The sequence below is a fragment of the Lepidochelys kempii genome, chromosome 1, assembly GCF_965140285.1.
Source record: "Lepidochelys kempii isolate rLepKem1 chromosome 1, rLepKem1.hap1, whole genome shotgun sequence".
In the NCBI taxonomy this organism is placed as follows: Eukaryota; Metazoa; Chordata; order Testudines; family Cheloniidae; genus Lepidochelys; species Lepidochelys kempii.
This window is the reverse complement of record NC_136380.1, coordinates 226,343,707-226,366,280: the sequence shown is the minus strand read 5'-3', so window position 1 is coordinate 226,366,280 and position 22,574 is coordinate 226,343,707. Positions and strand designations below refer to the sequence as shown.

Below are 22,574 nucleotides of genomic sequence, written 5' to 3'. Positions count from 1 at the left end.
CAGTTTGGTTCCCTGGTGCCTCAAGGTTGTTCAAACCTACATTGGCTGCCTGCAGCCCCTGAGGTTGTTCTGGCAGCCAGAGAAGTGCCAGAGTGAGAGGGGAGAAGGGTAAGAGCTGCAGTAGTCAGGTGTAGCAGAGGCAGCAGCTTGGGCTAGCCATCTGAGTACATCCGCAGGGGGATTCCTCTGTAGAGAGGAAATCCTAAGGATCCCTGTATAGAGGGGAAATCTCCATTGGCTGGTTAAGTCAGCAATCTGACAGCTTTTTGCCACCAGAGCGGTACAGAACTATTGCAGGATGGCTGGGCACAAAGCTTTTAAATAATGTTACCCTTTTCCTTCAATGTAAAACTTTCTTTGTCGCTGTATAAGAAAACTCTCCTTATTCTCCAACTGAAACTCTTCTTGTGGGAGTGTCTTCTAGTTCAGGGTAAAGAGAATGGCTCTGTGATCCTTTTGTGTATGTTGTGTGAAACAAAAAGGGACTCCCACTAAGGGCCATATAAATTTATTAGTAGAAATTCAAGACATTCACAGAAGAACAAAAGATGAAAGGTCAGCCTTGAACTTGGGAGTCTCTCACACCACCGTCAAGTAATAGTGCCAGCCTGATAGAGGTGTACACCAAACAGGCAAGAGAGGGGATAAATAGGGAACTGGAGAAACTAACTGATCTGGGGCTGTAATGCATTCACTTGAAGGTGAGTTTGCAAATTTATTCTGTGTTTAAATATTTTTTTAAATGGGTGAACACCTGCATTTCTTTGTCTTTTAATTACTTTTTCATTTTTCTTGGTCTTCTTACGGTTTCTACTGTATCTGTAGCTTGCTCCTCCTTACCGTAGTACTCTAATCTTCACAGGGAGAGAGTCATGAAAGCAATGCTGCTCTGTGGCCTGCTCACTCCCAATCTGCCCACTCCACTGAATGTCCAGTTTCTAACCACCTGAATCTCCCCCAAACTTCCTTTTACCTCCTCCTCTGCTTAGAGGAAGAAACCCATCCACCCTCGTCCACCTGTAATCTACTTGGTATTGATAAAGAAAACTTAATATTTTAAAAAAGTAAAATTAATATTAAAAAGTTTTTCTTCTTCTAACCTGTTGAATCTGTTCACCCCTTGCTTAGCCATACATTTCTTTTGAAAAGTGTCTGTTATCTCTGATTTTTTATTTTTTTTTAACAGAGAGGCTTCTGTCAAATCATTTATATCCATCAGATCTTGGAAGCAATAATTTTCTGAATCCAGTATTATCTTACATGCCCATGTCATGTGCCGGAAGTTGCCTGAATCAGTATATTGAGTTCCTTTGATTTACTTAGTGTACTATTTTTGGCACAAGATATTTTCTGTGCAGAAAATTAAAAATTAATGTTTGTTTCATGTTTGTGCATTATCTCATACCTGTAGAAGATATTCTATCCCCAGATCAGTTTCCCATCTTGCTCTGGTTTTCCCCAATAAGCCCTATGTTGCAGAGTCAAACATTAATATGAAGTTTGTAGAATGCTCTTTTTTGTTTGTTCTGGTATCATGATCATAAAATCTGTAATGTTAGGCAGCAGTCCCTTCTCCTTCCATATTTTGAGCTAGCAAATTCTTTAGGGGTGTGTGTATATATCTCTGTGTGTACTCCTACTTATACATATACATATATACATATACAAGGAGGCAGAGTTAGGTACTGCCGCCTGTGAGAAGAGCGTGCTCCTTTTCACCAGGTAGCTTAGGTGGCTGGCACTGGGTACTGTGTTCGTAGAATCATAGAATATCAGGGTTGGAAGGGACCTCAGGAGGTCATCTAGTCCAACCCCCTGCTCAAAGCAGGACCAATCCACAACTAAATCATCCCAGCCAGGGCTTTGTCAAGCCTGACCTTAATAATATCTAAGGAAGGAGATTCCACCACCTCCCTGGTAACGTATTCCAGTGTTTCACCACCCTCCTAGTGAAAAAGTTTTTCCTAATATCCAACGTAAACCTCCCCCACTGCAACTTGAGACCATTACTCCTTGTTCTGTCATCAGCTACCACTGAGAACAGTCTCGATCCATCCTTTTTGGAACCCCCCTTTCAGGTAGTTGAAAGCAGCTATCAAATCCCCCCTCATCCTTCTCTTCCGCAGACTAAACAATCCCAGTTCCCTCAGCCTCTCCTCATAAGTCATGTGTTCCAGTCCTCTAATCATTTTTGTTGCCCTCCACTGGATTCTTTCCAATTTTTCCACATCCTTCTTGTAGAGTGGGGCCCAAAACTGGACACAGTACTCCAGATGAGGCCTCACCAATGTCGAATAGAGGGGAACGATCACGTCCCTCAATCTGCTGGCAATGCCTCTACATATACATCCCAAAATGCCATTGGCCTTCTTGGCAACAAGGGCACACTGTTGACTCATATCCATCTTCTCGTCCACTGTAACCCCTAGGTCCTTTTCTGCCAAACTGCTGCCTAACCATTCAGTCCCTCATCTGTAGCGGTGCATGGGATTCTTCCGTCCTAAGTGCAGGACTCTGCACTTGTCCTTGTTCAACCTCATCAGATTTCTTTTGGCCAGTCCTCCAATCTGTATAGGGCCCTCTGTATCCTATCCCTACCCTCCAGCGTATCTACCTCTCCTCCCAGTTTAGTGTCATCTGCAAACTTGCTGAGGGTGCAATCCACACCATCCTCCAGATCATTTATGAAGATATTGAACAAAACCGGCCCGAGGACCGACCCTTGAGGCACTCCGCTTGATGCCGGCTGCCAACTAGACATGGAGCCATTGATCACTACCCGTTGAGCCTGACAAACTAGCCAACTTTCTATCCACCTTATAGTCTATTCATCCAGCCAATACTTCTTTAACTTGCTGGCAAGAATACTGTGGGAGACCATGGCAAAAGCTTTGCTAAAGTCAAGGAACAACACGACGACTGCTTTCCCCTCATCCACAGAGCCAGTTATCTCATCACAGAAGGCAATTAGATTAGTCAGGCATGACTTGCCCTTGGTGAATCCATGCTGACTGTTCCTGATCACTTTCCTCTCCTCTAAGTGCTTCAGAATTGATTCCTTGAGGACCTGCTCCATGATTTTTCCAGGGACTGAGGTGAGGCTGACTGGCCTGCAGTTCCCAGGATCCTCCTTCTTCCCTTTTCTAAAGATGGGCACTACATTAGCCCTGTATTATCTACCACTCCCCATGAGCTATCGCAGCTGGGAACTCAGCAGACCTTTCTCAGGTTACAACTAACCTGCAGCTGGGAACATGTTTCTCAACTCAGGTACACAGATATGCACTAGCTTTGCTTGAGCTAGCATGCTAAAAATACTTCTCAGTGTAGCCAGGTGTAACGCAGGCAACAGCTTGGGCTAGCCATCTGAGTATGTCCCCAGAGGGTCCGGGTGGGTTTGTATTCAGAGGGCTAGTCGGAACTGTAGCCCATGCTACTCCCAGCTATACTGCTATTATTAGTGCCCTAGCTCGAGCAGAGCTAGAACGTGTGTACTAGAACTCCTAGCTGTAGTGTAGATTTACCCTCAGATAGGCACTGAGCACTACCATTCCCTATCTTTTTGAAGTATTCAGGAGAGGGAAGTTTTGCATCATGCAACCAATTTTCTCTGAGGTCTTCTGGGGAAGCCCTCAGCCCTGACCTCTCAGATCTTTCGGATTAACTAGATGGCTTTTCCTCTATCATGAAACTTCAGGGTGCAACAAGTAGAGTAGGTTTATAGCTTTCTGTAAGATATTTACAGTGGTATGTCAAAAAAGGTGATAAATCTTCCATCTTGGTGCATACCACTTCTTTCTCTCTAACCTCCCTTAAACTCACATTGCACCCGTCCACTCCATTGAAAATGAAATACTAAGATCTTCCTTTTTTCTTGTTCTAAGCATTTCACTTCCAGCCTCAAATCTCTCTATTGGCTCCCCCTTATTCACTGTATCACGTTCAAACTTCTCTTTGCTTTCAAGACCCTTCACGGGTTTCCCCCACCCCCTCTCTGTTTAACCAGTGGTGTCTCTTACTCCACCATCAAACCCCTTTGTTCTACCAATGATATTACAACTCTTGACCATCTTTTTTCCCCACAGTCATGTTTGTCTTCTTCCAGGCTTCCCACTACACGTGAAACACCCCTCATGAACTGATCTACAGAGCCACTACACTTTTCTTCTAATCCCTCCTCAAGACCCCCTCTTTCTGTGATACATACAGGAAAGGTTAAAGCTTGGGGCATTCGGGAATAGTTGCTGTGCATTTATTTATCTATTTTTTAAAAACCCACAATATGCATAACATATGTAAACAAATATGCTATACATAAACATGGTATCTATTTTGATTGTATCCTTCTCCATCCCTGATAATTTGCTTGTCTTCTTAGGCTCCATTCCTGCAAATACATATATGTGGTTAACTACACACTGTGAGTAGTGCTGTTGAAGTCATGACTGCAAACTCACTCTCTTGTTCCATCACCATAGTGTCTGAGTTTTTTATGGGAGGAACCTCACAATACCATGTTTGTCCATGGCAGAACTGAGCATTAAAGCTACAGACAAGACACCAATATGACAAAACTGTCTTTCCTACTTTAAAAATTGAATTGTGCATACTTCTACTCGAAGGAGCTATTTACAGCTTGATAAAAGGGCATTTACTTCTAAGAAAAAATCAGTTACCAACTTTAAAAATCCTTCAGTTCAGTTTTCTGTTTGTTTGGTTTTTTTACTTTTCATCTTTACCTCACTATTGTTTGAAATATAAATTTGTGGTTCTAATTAAGTTTGAATAGCAAATAAAATTCAGCCTCTTCCCCCTATCCTCTTCTTCCCACAGACTTGGCAACTGGCTAGTAAATGAGAGCTGATGTCCCTTTATAGTTCAGTGAGTGCTTTGTCATGTTGCCAAGTGTTTGCAATGCATATTTTCATCTTTGTGAAATTTTTCACAAAAGCACTGATAAATCAGGCTAATGTTTAATTCGAGTACTTAATATATCAAAGAGAGAGAAGAAAGTAAAATATTGAAATAGTATTACTATTTAAGAAGAGAGTGCTTGATTTTACTGTCATGTTCTAAGAGTACACAATTCTGTAATGCCTGCATGTTGTTTTCGATGGATTTCTGAGACACAAAGGTGCTTGCAATATGGTACAGCATTTTAAATGTATGGTTTGGCTCAAGTTTTGGATCTAATATTTATGGTTGGAGAATTTCTTTTGCCTGAAAATGTCTGAATACATATATTGGTGTAGAATGAAGAAATCCACTCCATGCAAGCAATCCTGAGATAGGACACAGAAACAACAGGGCATAGTACCCTCAACCACTGGGGAAAAGGCTCAACTTCTGTGTACAGACACAGATGAGAGAGGAGGGGGAAAGAGATCATTATGAAACACATAAGGTCTACGAAGGACTATTCAGACTATTCTGTGCCAGCCAGAGTGACCACAGTTGATGGGGTAGCAATAGACATCATGTAGTGAAGTTTCCAGATCTGGCTCAATCCTGCAAACCCACGAATCTCTGGGGTGACCCTGCAGGCAGTGACAAGATTGGGGTATGCACCCATTCTTGCATCAATGGAGAGTTTGAGAGCACAGCATGCTGGATTGTTTTGTCCGTCCTAGCTACGTCCAAAGAACATGCAAGGCCGCTTTGAGTATAGTGAGCAACAGAAGGAAGGCCAGATCTCTGTGAGATGATGACGTTTTGCACAAACTCAAACCACTCTATGTCAGGATTTAGTGCAGACAGCTCATATGGAATGCCTCTAGCTGCTCCAAATCTGTCTGTAAGAGGGTCCTGGCTTCTGACATGTTTAGCAATACAGCTAGTTCACAGGTTTAATCAATCTCTGAACTTCGTCTCAGTGCAAAATGTGTTTGTGTCCATAAGCGAGACATGAACTTAATGCAGAGGCAGCAAAACCTATTAATCAAAGAATGTTCAGTTTGCTGTGACCATTTAAAATCTGCTTGCAGCCTAGGTAGATGAACTCATCAAACACTCTCCATGGTACTTGACCCCACCTGCACCAGGGTTTCTGGTGTCCCAGCTCTGAGGTTTTGGACCCTGGTCTTCTGCCATAAGGTGTTCAACCCTGGCATCTTGGAGACCTTGGACAGTGGGACTGAAAATCTCCAACTTCTCCAAATGCACGGTAGCATCATCAGTGTAGTCTTGGTCAGTAAACACTTCTTGACCAACTGTGATTGCGACATGGGGACTGGCAAATTTTAATATCCAGTCGATAGCTTGACAAAACAATGTCAGGGAAAGACTGAATCTTTGCTGCACACCTGAGTTTGTGTAGAAACACAGCAAAAGCCATGAACCAGTGCACACGCTCGCACTGGTACTGGTTTGAAGATCGCACACCAGATTTAGCAGAATATTTGGAATACCAGTTACTTTAAGTGTGAGCCAAAGTGCTGACCTGTTGACTCAATCAGAAGCCGCTTTGATGTCTATATATGCCACATGAAACTGGTAATTAAATTCTCAGTGCAGCCCTGCCAGAAGCTGGAGAGTAAGAAACATTGTTGACTGCCCTGTAGTGAAACCTGATTGCTGTAGGTGACAAAGTCTGTTAAGAAGCAGCTGCAGCCTACCAAGCAGAATGTGAGCAAAGACCTTTCCAGGGCTGGATACAATGAGATCATATTACTGTAGCTGCCACACTTAATGAGAGATTCTTTGCCCTGGTGTGACCAGGGTCCCAGTGGGGGCCAGCCGAGGTCACTCAGTTTGGGTGAACTGCAAAGAAAGGGCATACAATCCCCAAAAAGCTGGTGGATATTACAATACTTAGATTTACCAAGCATAAAATAGCTTTTTTATTACCTTACTGGTCACTCAGAAGTCCAAACAACACAGTGATCCAGCCTTAGGCCTCCATCCAGGTACCTAAGGCAAATATGATGAAAATTCCTGAAAATCTTATTTCATCATATAAAAGAAAAGGTTCTACCAATCCCAAAGGATCGGACACATTACCTCCCATGTTATTGAATATTCCAGATCTTACCCAAATACATGCTGCAGCCAATTCTTATTAACTAAAAGGTGAACATAGACAGGGACTGTTGATTATATTGTTGACCCTGCGCGCTCTCTCTCTCTCTCTATATATATATACACACACAAAAAAACACAAACATTATCTCCCCACATGTCTTTTGAGGATTATTTATTTTTCAGGGTGTTTAACCCTTTCTGGCCATGCATCACAAACTGCCACACTTAATGAGAGATTCTTTGCCCTTGTTCAGGGACACTGTGATACCATCTTTCCATCTGCTGGTTCTTTGCCTGATGACTTCACTTTTGAGTACAGCTGATGCAGGCCGATGCTCATTGATTCCAAGGCATCTTTGAGCAGTTTGGGTGGAATACCATCAGGTCCAGTGGTATATCCATTCCATAACTTTTGAGTGGCCTTTCATACTACTTAGAGTGACAGAGGATCAGTGTTTGTCCCTGGATCTGCAGCTGTGCAATTTGCCAGGTCACGTAGCGCTAGACATTCATCAGCAGGTCTATGGTTCAGCATGCCTTTATAATGTGTTTTCCATCTGTCCAGGACCTCATCTGTCAATGAGCTGGGAGAGCCGTCTGGTTTCATAATGAGGATGTTAGAAGGCTGTTTATGGCTGCCAGCCAGGCACGTGATAGCTCTGTAGGCAGGATGCAGATTGTTGTACTTTAGCCTATCCTCTGCTTCATCAGCCAGGGAGTTGATGTAGCTGTAAGATTTCACAGTCATGTTTTTGCCACGGCCCAGAAAATGCGTTTCAGCCATTTACATTCTTGGACATCTCCCTGCTTGCATGCATCTGCCTTTTTTGCTCATGTATCAAAGGCCTCTTCAGAAAGCCGAGGCTTCTTGCCCAACCATTTGAAGCCAATTGTTCCAGAGGCAACATGTGATATAGTGTTACATATACCACTCCAGGTGATCTCCCTGTCATCCAAAAGGATACCAGGGTTACTTATCTGATCCCTGATGCCCTGTGTGTATTGCATGACTACAACAGGATCCTCAGAAAGATGATGGACTTTGTACTGTTGGTGAACATCTGCCTTGTGAGAAGTTGGAAGAGCCAGCAAGAGCTGAGTGAAAACTAGTCTATGGTCTGAGTTTGCTGGTGCTTCTGCACTGCCAAAGATCCGGTGAGATTTCACTGTGGAGCCATTTCTGACAAGCATGTGGTGCATTTGCTTCATGACATATCTACTGTTTGGAATCGAGATCCAGTGGTGGTTTTTAAGGCGCCTGTCATAAATATAAAGGGAAGGGTAAACCCCTTTGAAATCCCTCCTGGCCAGGGGAAAGCTCCTCTCACCTGTAAAGGGTTAAGAAGCTAAAGGTAACCTCGCTGGCACCTGACCAAAATGACCAATGAGGAGACAAGATACTTTCAAAAGCTGGGAGGAGGGAGAAAAACAAAGGGTCTGTGTCTGTCTGTAGTCGTCTTGGCCAGGGACAGAACAGGAATGGAGTCTTAGAACTTTTAGTAAGTAATCTAGCTAGGTATGTGTTAGATTATGATTTCTTTAAATGGCTGAGAAAAGAATTGTGCTGAATAGAATAACTATTTCTGTCTGTGTATCTTTTTTGTAACTTAAGGTTTTGCCTAGAGGGGTTCTCTATGTTTTTGAATCTAATTACCCTGTAAGATATCTACCATCCTGATTTTACAGGGGGGATTTCTTTATTTCTATTTACTTCTATTTTTTATTAAAAGTCTTCTTGTAAAACACTGAATGCTTTTTCATTGTTCTCAGATCCAAGGGTTTGGGTCTGTGGTCACCTATGCAAATTGGTGAGGCTTTTTATCCAACATTTCCCAGGAAAAGGGGGGTGCAAGTGTTGGGAGGATTGTTCATTGTTCTTAAGATCCAAGGGTCTGGGTCTGTAGTCACCTAGGCAAATTGGTGAGGCTTTTTACCAAACCTTGTCCAGGAAGTGGGGTGCAAGGTTTTGGGAAGTATTTTGGGGGGAAGGACGCGTCCAAACAGCTCTTCCCCAGTAACCAGTATTAGTTTGGTGGTGGTAGCGGCCAGTCCAAGGATAACGGGTGTAATATTTTGTACCTTGGGGAAGTTTTGACCTAAGCTGGTAAAGATAAGCTTAGGAGGTTTTTCATGCAGGTCCCCACATCTGTACCCTAGAGTTCGTGGTGGAGGAGGAACCTTGACATGGTGGCACAGTGGTGGGATTAACCTGAAATCATTTTGAGATCCCGTTGAGATTTTTTGAACTAGAAATACAGATTTTAAAAAGGAATTTTTAGGAAGTCCAGAAAGCAGCTTTGAAACTGAAAGCAGCTTGGTTTCTCTCTGCTTTGTGGCCAAGCAGAGACAAAAGGGGATTATCTTGTGAATTGCAGGTTTTCTTTGCCTGGAGGCAGGGTACTTAACTCCTGCAGGGAAATTCACAGTCTTCCAACCCAGAGGTTTTTTTTTCTTTTCTTCCTAAAAGTAAATAGCGGGGGTGTGCTCTACCCATTTGCCTGGAGACAAAAGTGGCAGGGTTTTTTTTAGGATTTTGATTTTTTGTTTTTTTGTTTTACAAGGAGCACAGGTTTGAAAAGGAATTTTTTTTTCTTTGGGCTGGGTAAGCAGGTTTCCAAGTAGTTGGAGGTTTTTTGCTTTAATTTGGGCCCAGAGCAGAGACAAGGGAATTGTCTTTTTCTGTAGGCTGACAATCACTATCAGAGAATAGGTATTCTATTCCAGCACAGCAAAATTTTACAGCCAAGTTTTGTTTGGTTATTTCTAAACCTCGGGTGTAAAGTTAGTTAAAAACAGAGAGGTTAGAATGGCCAAATCCTCGGCTCGACTACAGCTGGAATTAGCCAAATTTCATGCTGAGGAAAAACAAAGGGAACATGAAAGACAGATAGAACTCATGCGGCTGGAGAAGGAGGTACAGGAGGCTGCCCACAAGAGGGAAATGGAGGCAAGGAAGCATGTGGAGGAGGAGAAGGAAAAAGAGAGGAAGCATGTGGAGGAGGTGGAGAGGATAAAGGCTCAGCAGACTATACCAACAAATCCTAGCAATCCTTCTCCAGGTACCACTTCCCATCCCAGAAAGTTCCCCACCTACAAGGCAGGTGATGATACTGAGGCCTTCTTAGAAAACTTCGAAAGGGCCTGCCTTGGGTACAACATCTCTACTGACCAATACATGGTAGAGCTGAGGCCGCAGCTCAGTGGACCCTTAGCTGAGGTGGCAGCTGAAATGCCTAAAGAACACATGAACAAGTATGAACTGTTTAAATCCAAGGCGAGAGTCAGAATGGGGATAACACCCGAGCAGTCTCGTCGGAGGTTCCGAGCCCTAAGGTGGAAACCAGACATGTCATTTACCCGACATGCCTACCACATTGTGAAACATTGGGATGCCTGGATATCAGGAGCAAGTGTTGAATCTCCAGTAAATTTGCCCTTCCTAATGCAAATGAAACAATTCTTAGAGGGTGTTCCTGAGGAAATAGAAAGATACATCCTAGATGGGAAACCCAAAACTGTAATTGAGGCAGGAGAGATTGGAGCCAGATGGGTGGAGGTGGCAGAGAAGAAGAAAACTGGTCGCAGTTGGAGCGGAGACCAGAAGGGACCACCCCAGACCACACCCTATTACTGGGGGCCGCCCAAAGCCCCACCTACCTCCCAAAGAACCCTCCAGACCCCTTATCGTCCCACCACCCTGTTCTCCAGCAACCCACCTCGCCCCAGTGACCCGTCAGCTGGACGATGTTTTAAGTGTAACGAGCTGGGGCATGTAAAGGCCAACTGCCCCAAGAACCCCAACAGATTACAGTTCATTGCACCGGAATCACACCAGAGGTCCACAGGCCCAGATACCTCCCAGATACCCTTGGAGCGGAGGGAAACTGTGAGTGTGGGCGGGAAGAAGGTCACCGCGTGGAGGGACACTGGAGCACAAGTGTCAGCTATCCATGCTTCCTTAGTGGACCCCAATTTAATCAACCCAGAGATCCAAGTGACGATTCAACCCTTCAAGTCCAACTCTTTCAATTTGCCTACAGCCAAGTTGCCTATCCAGTACAAGGGCTGGTCAGGAATGTGGACTTTTGCAGTCTATGATGATTATCCCATCCCCATGCTGTTGGGGGAAGACTTGGCCAATCACGTGAAGCAGGCCAAGAGGGTGGGAACGGTCACCCGCAGCCAGGCTAAACAAGCCGTGGGGCCTAGCTCTGTTCCGGAAACTTCTATCAGGACCCAGTCAGAGGTGATGGACCCGGACCCCAGGCCAATGTCTGCAACAGCAGTAGTGGATCCAGTCCCAGAGACCCAGACGGAACCAGTCCCAGAACCGGAACCAGCCAAACAACCAACACCAGACCCCATGCCAGCACTGAATCCAGTACTTGCAACCTCAACACCAGAGGGCCCCACCGAACCTGAACTGGCAGCAGCCGATAACCCTACACAAGAGGCTCAGCCGGAGCCTGAATCCCAACATAGTGCACCAGCGGAGAGCGGTTCACAGTCAACAGAAACAGCTCCATCCCCTATATCGCTTCCAGAGGGACCAAGCCTATGTCCCCAATCCAATGAGGAACTGATGTCTCCAGCATCAAGGGAACAGTTCCAGACCGAACAGGAAGCAGATGAAAGCCTCCAGAGAGCTTGGACGGCGGCACGGAGCAACCCACCGCCTCTCAGCTCTTCTAATCGATCCAGGTTTGTTGTAGAAAGAGGACTTTTATACAAGGAAACTCTTTCTGGGGGACACCAGGAAGACTGGCATCCTCAGAGACAGTTGGTAGTTCCAACTAAATACCGGGCCAAGCTCTTGAGCTTAGCCCATGATCACCCTAGTGGCCATGCTGGGGTGAACAGGACCAAAGACCGTTTGGGGGGGTCATTCCACTGGGAGGGAATGGGCAAGGATGTTTCTACCTATGTCCAGTCTTGTGAGGTGTGCCAAAGAGTGGGAAAACCCCAAGACCAGGTCAAAGCCCCTCTCCAGCCACTCCCCATCATTGAAGTTCCATTTCAGCGAGTAGCTGTGGATATTCTGGGTCCTTTTCCGAAAAAGACACCCAGAGGAAAGCAGTACATACTGACTTTCATGGATTTTGCCACCCGATGGCCGGAAGCAGTAGCTCTAAGCAACACCAGGGCTAAAAGTGTGTGCCAGGCACTAGCAGACATTTTTGCCAGGGTAGGTTGGCCCTCCGACATCCTCACAGATGCAGGGACTAATTTCCTGGCAGGAACTATGAAAAACCTGTGGGAAGCTCATGGGGTAAATCACTTGGTTGCCACTCCTTACCATCATCAAACAAATGGCATGGTGGAGAAGTTTAATGGAACTTTGGGGGCCATGATACGTAAATTCGTAAATGAGCACTCCAATGATTGGGACCTAGTATTGCAGCAGTTGCTCTTTGCCTACAGAGCTGTACCACATCCCAGTTTAGGGTTTTCCCCATTTGAACTTGTATATGGCCGTGAGGTTAAGGGGCCATTGCAGTTGGTGAAGCAGCAATGGGAGGGATTTACACCTTCTCCAGGAACTAACATTCTGGACTTTGTAACCAACCTACAAAACACCCTCCGAACCTCTTTAGCCCTTGCTAGAGAAAACTTACAGGATGCTCAAAAAGAGCAAAAAGCCTGGTATGATAAACATGCCAGAGAGCGTTCCTTCAAAGTAGGAGACCAGGTCATGGTCTTAAAGGCGCTCCAGGCCCATAAAATGGAAGCATCGTGGGAAGGGCCATTCATGGTCCAGGAGCGCCTGGGAGCTGTTAATTATCTCATAGCATTCCCCACCTCCAACCGAAAGCCTAAGGTGTACCATATTAATTCTCTAAAGCCCTTTTATTCCAGAGAATTAAAGGTTTGTCAGTTTACAGCCCAGGGAGGAGACGACGCTGAGTGGCCTGAAGGTGTTTACTACGAAGGGAAATGTGCTGGTGGTGTGGAAGAGGTGAACCTCTCCATGACCCTTGGGCGTATGCAGCGACAGCAGATCCAGGAGCTGTGCACTAGCTACGCGCCAACGTTCTCAGCCACCCCAGGACTGACTGAACGGGCATACCACTCCATTGACACAGGTAATGCTCACCCAATTAGGGTCCAACCTTACCGGGTGTCTCCTCAAGCTAAAACTGCTATAGAACGGGAGATCCAGGATATGTTACAGATGGGTGTAATCCGCCCCTCTGAAAGTGCATGGGCATCTCCAGTGGTTCTAGTTCCCAAACCAGATGGGGAAATACGTTTTTGCGTGGACTACCGTAAGCTAAATGCTGTAACTCGCCCAGACAACTATCCCATGCCACGCACAGATGAACTATTAGAGAAACTGGGACGGGCCCAGTTCATCTCTACCTTGGACTTAACCAAGGGGTACTGGCAGGTACCGCTAGATGAATCTGCCAAGGAAAGGTCAGCCTTCATCACACATCTCGGGCTGTATGAATTTAATGTACTCCCTTTCAGGCTGTGAAATGCACCCGCGACTTTCCAAAGACTTGTAGATGGTCTCCTAGCGGGATTAGGAGAATATGCAGTCGCCTACCTTGACGATGTGGCCATATTTTCGGATTCCTGGGCAGACCACCTGGAACATCTACAAAAAGTCCTTGAGCGCATAAGGGAGGCAGGACTAACTGTTAAGGCTAAGAAGTGTCAAATAGGCCTAAACAGAGTGACTTACCTTGGACACCAGGTGGGTCAAGGAACTATCAGCCCCCTACAGGCCAAAGTGGATGCTATCCAAAAGTGGCCTGTCCCAAAGTCAAAGAAACAGGTTCAATCCTTCTTAGGCTTGGCCGGTTATTACAGACGATTTGTACCGCACTACAGCCAAATCGCTGCCCCACTGACAGACCTAACCAAAAAGAAACAGCCAAATGCTGTTCAGTGGACCAGAAAGTGTCAGAAGGCCTTTAACAAGCTTAAAGCGACACTCATGTCTGACCCTGTACTAAGGGCCCCAGACTTTGACAAACCATACCTAGTAACCACAGATGCATCCGAGCGTGGTGTGGGAGCAGTTTTAATGCAGAAAGGACCTGATCAAGAATTCCACCCTGTAGTGTTTCTCAGCAAAAAACTGTCTGAGAGGGAAAGCAACTGGTCAGTCACTGAAAAAGAATGTTATGCCATTGTCTACGCTCTGGAAAAGCTACGCCCATATGTTTGGGGACGGCGTTTCCACCTGCAAACCGACCATGCTGCACTAAAGTGGCTTCACACCGTCAAAGAAACTAACAAAAAACTTCTTCGGTGGAGTTTAGCTCTCCAAGATTTTGATTTCGACATCCAACACATCTCAGGAGCTTCTAACAAAGTGGCTGATGCACTCTCCCGTGAAAGTTTCCCAGAATCAACTGGTTAAAATCGTCCTTGAGATGTGGAAAATATTGTTAGTCTTTATGTACTTGGTAGTATATTTAGAGATGCATGTGTCTTATTAACTCTGTTTTCCTAGAGCTCCAGGAAGAAATCCCAGCCAGTGTTTCACCCTAGCTGAGATTTGGGGGGCGTGTCATAAATATAAAGGGAAGGGTAAACCCCTTTGAAATCCCTCCTGGCCAGGGGAAAGCTCCTCTCACCTGTAAAGGGTTAAGAAGCTAAAGGTAACCTCGCTGGCACCTGACCAAAATGACCAATGAGGAGACAAGATACTTTCAAAAGCTGGGAGGAGGGAGAAAAACAAAGGGTCTGTGTCTGTCTGTAGTCGTCTTGGCCAGGGACAGAACAGGAATGGAGTCTTAGAACTTTTAGTAAGTAATCTAGCTAGGTATGTGTTAGATTATGATTTCTTTAAATGGCTGAGAAAAGAATTGTGCTGAATAGAATAACTATTTCTGTCTGTGTATCTTTTTTGTAACTTAAGGTTTTGCCTAGAGGGGTTCTCTATGTTTTTGAATCTAATTACCCTGTAAGATATCTACCATCCTGATTTTACAGGGGGGATTTCTTTATTTCTATTTACTTCTATTTTTTATTAAAAGTCTTCTTGTAAAACACTGAATGCTTTTTCATTGTTCTCAGATCCAAGGGTTTGGGTCTGTGGTCACCTATGCAAATTGGTGAGGCTTTTTATCCAACATTTCCCAGGAAAAGGGGGGTGCAAGTGTTGGGAGGATTGTTCATTGTTCTTAAGATCCAAGGGTCTGGGTCTGTAGTCACCTAGGCAAATTGGTGAGGCTTTTTACCAAACCTTGTCCAGGAAGTGGGGTGCAAGGTTTTGGGAAGTATTTTGGGGGGAAGGACGCGTCCAAACAGCTCTTCCCCAGTAACCAGTATTAGTTTGGTGGTGGTAGCGGCCAGTCCAAGGATAACGGGTGTAATATTTTGTACCTTGGGGAAGTTTTGACCTAAGCTGGTAAAGATAAGCTTAGGAGGTTTTTCATGCAGGTCCCCACATCTGTACCCTAGAGTTCAGAGTGGGGGAGGAACCTTGACAGCGCCTAAACCAGAAGCCCATAACAAACAAGCCCTTGGCTGCACAAAATGTCAAAAGCTGGGTGGTGAGGTCGTTTGGGAAACCCAAATCAAAGGGACCTTTCACAGTTTCGTCCCAGTTTGATCACAGCCAGTCACAGCATTGAAATCTCTGAGCACCAGCAGCATGCCATGAGGCAGAGTTGTTATAATGTTGAATTGGAATTACTTTGCAAACTGGATACAATTAACTGAGGCTTGAATAAAGATGGGGAGTGGATGTGTCATTACACAAAGTAAAACTATTTCCCCATGTTTATCCCCCCCACCCCAGTTCCTCACACATTCTTGTCAACTGCTAGAAATGGCCCACCTTGATTATCACTACAAAAGGTTTCCCCCCTTTCCCCCCGCCCGCTGGTAATAGCTCACCTCACCTGATCACTCTTGTTACAGTGTGTATGGTAACACCCATTGTTTCATGTTCTCTGGGTATATAAAATCTCCCCACTGTATTTCCCAATGCATGCTTCCGATGAAGTGAGCTGTAGCTCACGAAAGCTTATGCTCAAATAAATTTCTTCGTCTCTAAGGTGCCACAAGTACTCCTTTTCTATATGCAAATGTACATCAGCTATTGATGCATAGCAGAAATAAATTTGGATGTGAAATTGAAGAGCAGTCTAATGAATTCACAATCACAAAATCTGAAAATACAGGGAAATTGGAAATGCCACAGCTGTCACTTTAATTTGCCATGTACATTGTTGGTTTCCAACCAAAATAAATGTACTGTAGAAACAAAAATCTTAAATGTGTCTCTCTTCCCCCTCTCCCCATCCTCTTTCTACATCTCATCTGTCAAAGCTAGAAGCAATAACCACAGAGATATTTTGCCCCAAAGGAGAACAACAATTGTAGGCGCACTTAGCGGAAACTTTTAGGTACTGCTGTGATTTACTGCCTATCTGCCAATTTGCATGACATTACCAATAGATATTATGTTTTTGTTTTCATTGTTTGTATTTTCTGAAGCTCAGCAGAACCCAATTACCTAGAAGGAAAGGATTTCATATTTGCACAAAGTGTGCATTTGGCTGAAATTAACGATACATTAACAGTAAATCGTAATTTTGTAAAATTTAATTCCTTCAAGATCATTATTGGTCATTCAGTAACATTTGGGGCTTTTTCAAATAGTATTAAAACAACAACATTACCTTTGTCCTACCTTGAACTGTTTGTGCCATTATAACCCGCCTATGAGTGTATATTACAGGTCCTTGTCTGTTCCAATCTATAGGGGATGTTAAGTTTGTTACTGCACTAAGAAGAAAGCCTTGGTTCTTTAGCTCAGGCTATAACAGCTCACATTTTAGTTTTGGAAATCGTCAGTTCAGTTCCTGGTGCATTGACAAGGTGTTGGCTGTCATGCTACTCCTGCAGCCTCCATCCATTGACTGAAACATTGTTTGTTAGTTGTAGACTCACATGGTGCAGAGTAAAACTGTAATCTAAACATTTGGAACACTTTTGGGTGTGTCTGAAAGGTGACTTGCAAGCATGCTAGGAGCACCAAACAGCTCTGTGAATGGTGCGTTTCTGTAGTATGCGCAAGGGAGGGAGAACGCACACCTGACTCCACTTCTTTTCACAGCTGAACTGTTCTAAAACAGATATGGATCCGACGAAGTGATGCTGCTGTTCTAAACCTGTGGTGCACAATTTTCATTGTAGCCCTGTGACAAAGTACCCAGTGATCCACCTCTCTTTATCAAACCTAACATCTTGAAAATATGGCAGCCTGGATTTGGTTTGTACAGCCACACAGGGAAATAAAAGAAAAATATAGCCCTTGTACCAATATGAGGGTATGTCTACACTGCAATTAAACACTTGTGACTGGCCCATGCCAGCTGACTCAGGCTTGTGGGGCTCATGGGCTGTTTAATTGTGGAGTAGATGTTTGGGCTTGGGTTGGAGCCTGGGCTCCAGAGCTCTGCAAGGTGGGAGGGTCTCAGAACTTGGGCTGCAGCTCGAGCCCCAACATATACACTGCAGTTAAGCAGCCCTTGAGCCTCGCAAGCCCAAGTCAGCTGGCATGGGCCAGCCACAAGTGTTTAATTGCAGTGTAGACATACCCCAAGACAGCTGTTCTCAACTGGGGGTCTGTGAGCTCTTTTAGGGGGGCCATGGAGCCCCTGTGCCACCCTACAGGGCTGAAGCTGGGAGCCCTGAGCCCTGGCTCCCCTGCAGGGCTGAAGCCCTGGTGCCCCCCACACCCCATGGGGCTCCATGGCACTGAATCCTGGAGCCCTGAGTCCTGATGCTCTCCACGGGGCAGAAGCCCTGAGACCCTGGGTGGAGTTGGGGAGACAGGGTGCATTTCCCCTTCAAACTGCAGTGCTTTACCCAGAGCCAGGCTCCACACAACCCTCACCTCCTCCCCTTCTCCTGCCCCCGAGGCCCGTTCCCTGGCTAGGTTTATAAAATCATAGAATATCTGGGTTGGAAGGGACCTCAGGAGGTCATCTAGTCCAATCCCCACATTTTTTTTGGCCCAGATCCCTAAATGGCCCCCTCCCGGATTGAGCTCACAACCCTGAGTTTAGCAGGCCAATGCTCAAACCACTGAGCTATGCCTCCCCAACCCAGAAAGGAAAAAAAGAGAGAGACTTTTAAGATCTTGGGGAACAGTTCATCACCTGACCAGGGAATTGAATCCTGGACCCTCAGATTAAAAGTCTGATGCTCTACCAACTGAGCTATCCAGGCTCACAAGGTTGGAGGTGGGAAGCTAGAGTGGGGCAGTGCAGGGCAGCTGCTGCTCTGGCTGATGCTATGGAGCAGGCAACACCCCGCATCTTCTCCTGCTGGTGGTGCCCAGGGTTGCAGCTGCTCCTCAGCTCCCAGCCCCCTTTGATTGTTCACACAGCCAGTAAGAGTTGGCCAGGTGGTGGGGAGGACCCATCTCGGGGGCTGGCAGAACCCTCAGGGAGCAGCGACCACACAGGGACCACAGCCCCTAGCTAGCCCTTCCCTTCATCCTGAGCTACCCCCCTTTGACCATAAACTGCCCTAGCTACCACCTCCCTGCACCCTGAGCTACACCCCTGCCCGCACACAGCCCCTAGCTACCACCTCCCTACACCCTGAGCTATGCCCCTGCCCTCACACCCCCTACCTACCACCTCTAACTACCCTCCTCTCTGCAACCTGAGCTACCCCCTGCCAGCACACAGCCCCCAGTTATCCCTCCCTGCAACATGAGCTGTTCTCAAACTTTTTGAGCTGAGCCACCTCCCCCTTTGAGTTATAATTTTTGGTTGCCCCCCACCCCCAACCCAGATAGGCTGTGTGGATTGTTGAGGTGAGACGAGGATGAAGGTGACACTCACTCCCCGGGCCCCAATGTCTGGAGTTGGCCCATGCCCTGCCGGCCCCTGACCCCACAAAATAGAAGTCAAACTATGCCTATGCCTGAGGCCACCCCCCGAGGCCACCCCCCAACGCCACCCTCGGCCTGGAGCCTCGAGGGCCCCCTCCTCCCTGCTGGGCTCTGGAGTTTTTATAGCATGTTGGAGGTGCGGGGCGGGGGGGCTCAGAAAAGAAAAGATTGAGAATTCTGCCCTAAGAGACCTGGCCTACTGCACCAGTGGGAACTCATATAAACCAGAAATGCCAGACTATTTTAAAGCTTGATTGTGTTTTTAGATCTGTGTGCATGCCTGAGCCCTGGTCTACACTAGGAGTTTAGGTCGAATTTAGCAGCGTTAAATCGATGTAAACATGCACCCGTCCACACGATGAAGCCCTTTTTTTCGACTTAAAGGGCTCTTAAAATCGATTTCCTTAATCCACCTCTGACAAGTGGATTAGTGCTTAAATCGGCCTTGCCAGGTCGAATTTGGGGTACTGTGGACGCAATAAGATGGTATTGGCCTCCAGGAGCTATCCCAGAGTGCTCTATTGTGACCGCTCTGGACAGCACTCTCAACTCAGATGCACTGGCCAGGTAGACAGGAAAAGGCCCGCAAACTTTTGAATTTCAATTTCCTGTTTGCATGGTCACCTGCAGCTTGCGATGCTGGCCAGAGCTCATCAGCAGATGTGACCATGCAGAGCTCATCAGCAGAGGTGACCATGATGGAGTCCCAGAATTGCAAAAGAGCTCCAGCATGGACCGAACGGGAGGTACGGGATCTGATCGCTGTATGGGGAGAGGAATCCGTGCTATCAGAACTCCGTTCCAGTTTTCGAAATGCCAAAACATTTGTCAAAATCTCCCAGGGCATGAAGGACAGAAGCCATAACAGGGACCCGAAGCAATGCCGCGTGAAACTTAAGGAGCTGAGACAAGCCTACCAGAAAACCAGAGAGGCAAACGGCTGCTCCAGGTCAGAGCCCCAAACATGCCTCTTCTATGATGAGCTGCATGCCATTTTAGGGGGTTCAGCCACCACTATCCCAGACGTGTTGTTTGACTCCTTCAATGGAGGCAACACAGAAGCAGGTTTTGGGGACGAGGAAGATGATGATGAGGTTGTAGATAGCTCACAGCAAGCAAGTGGAGAAACCGGTTTTCCCAACAGCCAGGAACTGTTTCTCACCCTGGACTTGGAGGCAGTCCCCCCCGGACCCACCCAAGGCTGCCTCCCGGACCCGCCAGGCGGAGAAGGGACCTCTGGTGAGTGTACCTTTTAAAATACTATACATGGTTTAAAAGCAAGCATGTTTAATGATTAATTTGCCCTGGCATTTGCGGCTCTCCTGGATGTACTCCCAAAGCCTTTGCAAAAGGTTTCTGGGGAGGGCAGCCTTATTCCACCCACCATGGTAGGACACTTTACCACACCAGGCCAGTAGCACGTACTCGGGAATCATTGTAGAACAAAGCATTGCAGTGTATGTTTGCTGGCATTCAAACAACATCCATTCTTTATCTCTCTGTGTTATCCTCAGGAGAGTGATATCATTCATGGTCACCTGGTTGAAATAGGGTGCTTTTCTTAAGGGGACATGCAGAGGTGCCCCGTTCCTGCTGGGCTGTTTGCCTGTGGCTGAGCAGAAATGTTCCCCGCTGTTAGCCGGGGGGCGGGGGGGTGAGGGGCTAGCCACGTGTTGGGGGGAGGCAAAATGCGACCTTGGAACGAAAGCACATGTGCTGTGTATGTAATGTTAACAGCAAGGTTTACCATGAAAGAGTGTACCCATTGTTCTATAAAATGTGTCTTTTTAAATGCCACTGTCCCTTTTTTTTTCTCCACCAGCTGCATGTGTTTCAATGATCACAGGATCTTCTCCTTCCCAGAGGCTAGTGAGGATTAGAAGGCGAAAAAAACGCACTCGTGATGAAATGTTCTCTGAGCTCATGGTGTCCTCCCACACTGTCAGAGCACAGACGAATGCATGGAGGCAGACAATGTCAGAGTGCAGGAAATCACAATATGACCGGGAGGAGAAGTGGCGGGCTGAAAAGAGTAAGAGGCGGGCTGAAGAGAGGGCTGAAGCTGAAAGGTGGCAGCAGCATGATGAGAGGAGGCAGGATTCAATGCTGAGGCTGCTGGAGGATCAAACCAATATGCTCCAGCGTATGGTTGAGCTGCAGGAAAGGCAGCAGGAGCACAGACTGCCGCTACAGCTCCTGTGTAACCAACCACCCTCCTCCCCAAGTTCCATAGCCTCCTCACCCAGATGCCCAAGAACGCGGTGGGGGGCCCTCCGGCCACCCAGCCACTCCACCCCAGAGGATTGCCCAAGCAACAGAAGGCTGGCATTCAATAAGTTTTAAAGTTTTAAACTTTTAAAGTGCTGTGTGGCCTTGTCCTTCCCTCCTCCACCACCCCTCCTGGGCTACCTTGGTAGTTATCCCCCTATTTGTCTGATGAATGAATAAAGAATCCATGAATGTGAAGCAACAATGACTTTATTGCCTCTGCAAGCGGTGATTGAAGGGAGGAAGGGAGGGTGCTTAGCTTACAGGGAAGTAGAGTGAACCAAGGGGCGGTGGGTTTCATCATGGAGAAACAAACAGAACTTTCACACCGTAGCCTGGCCAGTCATGAAACCGGTTTTGAAAGCTTCTCTGATGCACACAGCGCCCTCCTGTGCTCTTCTAACCACCCTGGCATCTGGCTGTGCGAAACCAGCAGCCAGGCGATTTGCCTCAACCTCCCACCCCGCCATAAACGTCTCCCCCTTACTCTCACAGATATTATGGAGCGCACAGCAAGCAGTAATAACAGTGGGAATACTGGTTTCGCTGAGGTCTAACTGAGTCAGTAAACTGCACCAGCGTGCTTTTAAACGTCCAAATGCACATTCTACCACCATTCTGCACTTGCTCAGTCTGTAGTTGAACAGCTCCTGACTACTGTCCAGGCTGCCTGTGTATGGCTTCATAAGCCATGGCATTAAGGGGTAGGCTGGGTCCCCAAGGATACATATAGGCATTTCAACATCCCCAATGGTTATTTTCTGGTCTGGGAATAAAGTCCCTTCTTGCAGCTTTTGAAACAGACCAGAATTCCTGAAGATGCGAGCGTCATGTACCTTTCCCAGCCATCCCACGTTGATGTTGGTGAAACGTCCCTTGTGATCCACCAGTGCTTGCAGCACTACTGAAAAGTACCCCTTGCGGTTTATGTACTCGCCGGCTTGGTGCTCCGGTGCCAAGATAGGGATATGGGTTCTGTCTATGGCCCCACCACAGTTAGGGAATCCCATTGCAGCAAAGCCATCCATTATGACCTGCACATTTCCCAGGGTCACTACCCTTGATATCAGCAGATTTTTGATTGCGTTGGCTACTTGCATCACAGCAGCTCCCACAGTAGATTTGCCCACTCCAAATTGATTCCCGACTGACCGGTAGGTGTCTGGTGTTGCAAGCTTCCACAGGGCTATTGCCACTCGTTTCTCAACTGTGAGAGCTGCTCTCATCTTGGTATTCTTGCGCCTCAGGGCAGGGGAAAGCAAGTCACAAAGTTCCATGAAAGTGCCCTTACGCATGCGAAAGTTTCGCAACCACTGGGAATCATCCCAGACCTGCAACACTATGTGGTCCCACCAGTCTGTGCTTGTTTCCCGAGCCCAGAATCGGCGTTCCACCATATGAACCTAGCCCATTA

General features: G+C 46.5%; 1 long non-coding RNA gene and 1 other non-coding gene across 6 annotated transcripts in view; one reads left to right on the top strand and one right to left on the bottom strand.

The window, feature by feature from the left end:
- LOC144929531 (uncharacterized) overlaps positions 1-22,574 on the top strand; it is a 365,984-nt gene that overhangs the window by 126,508 nt on the left and 216,902 nt on the right. The window lies entirely within an intron of this gene.
- On the bottom strand, positions 18,147-18,219 carry TRNAK-UUU (transfer RNA lysine (anticodon UUU)). Its single transcript has one exon. It is a non-coding gene; the product is annotated as a tRNA-Lys (tRNA).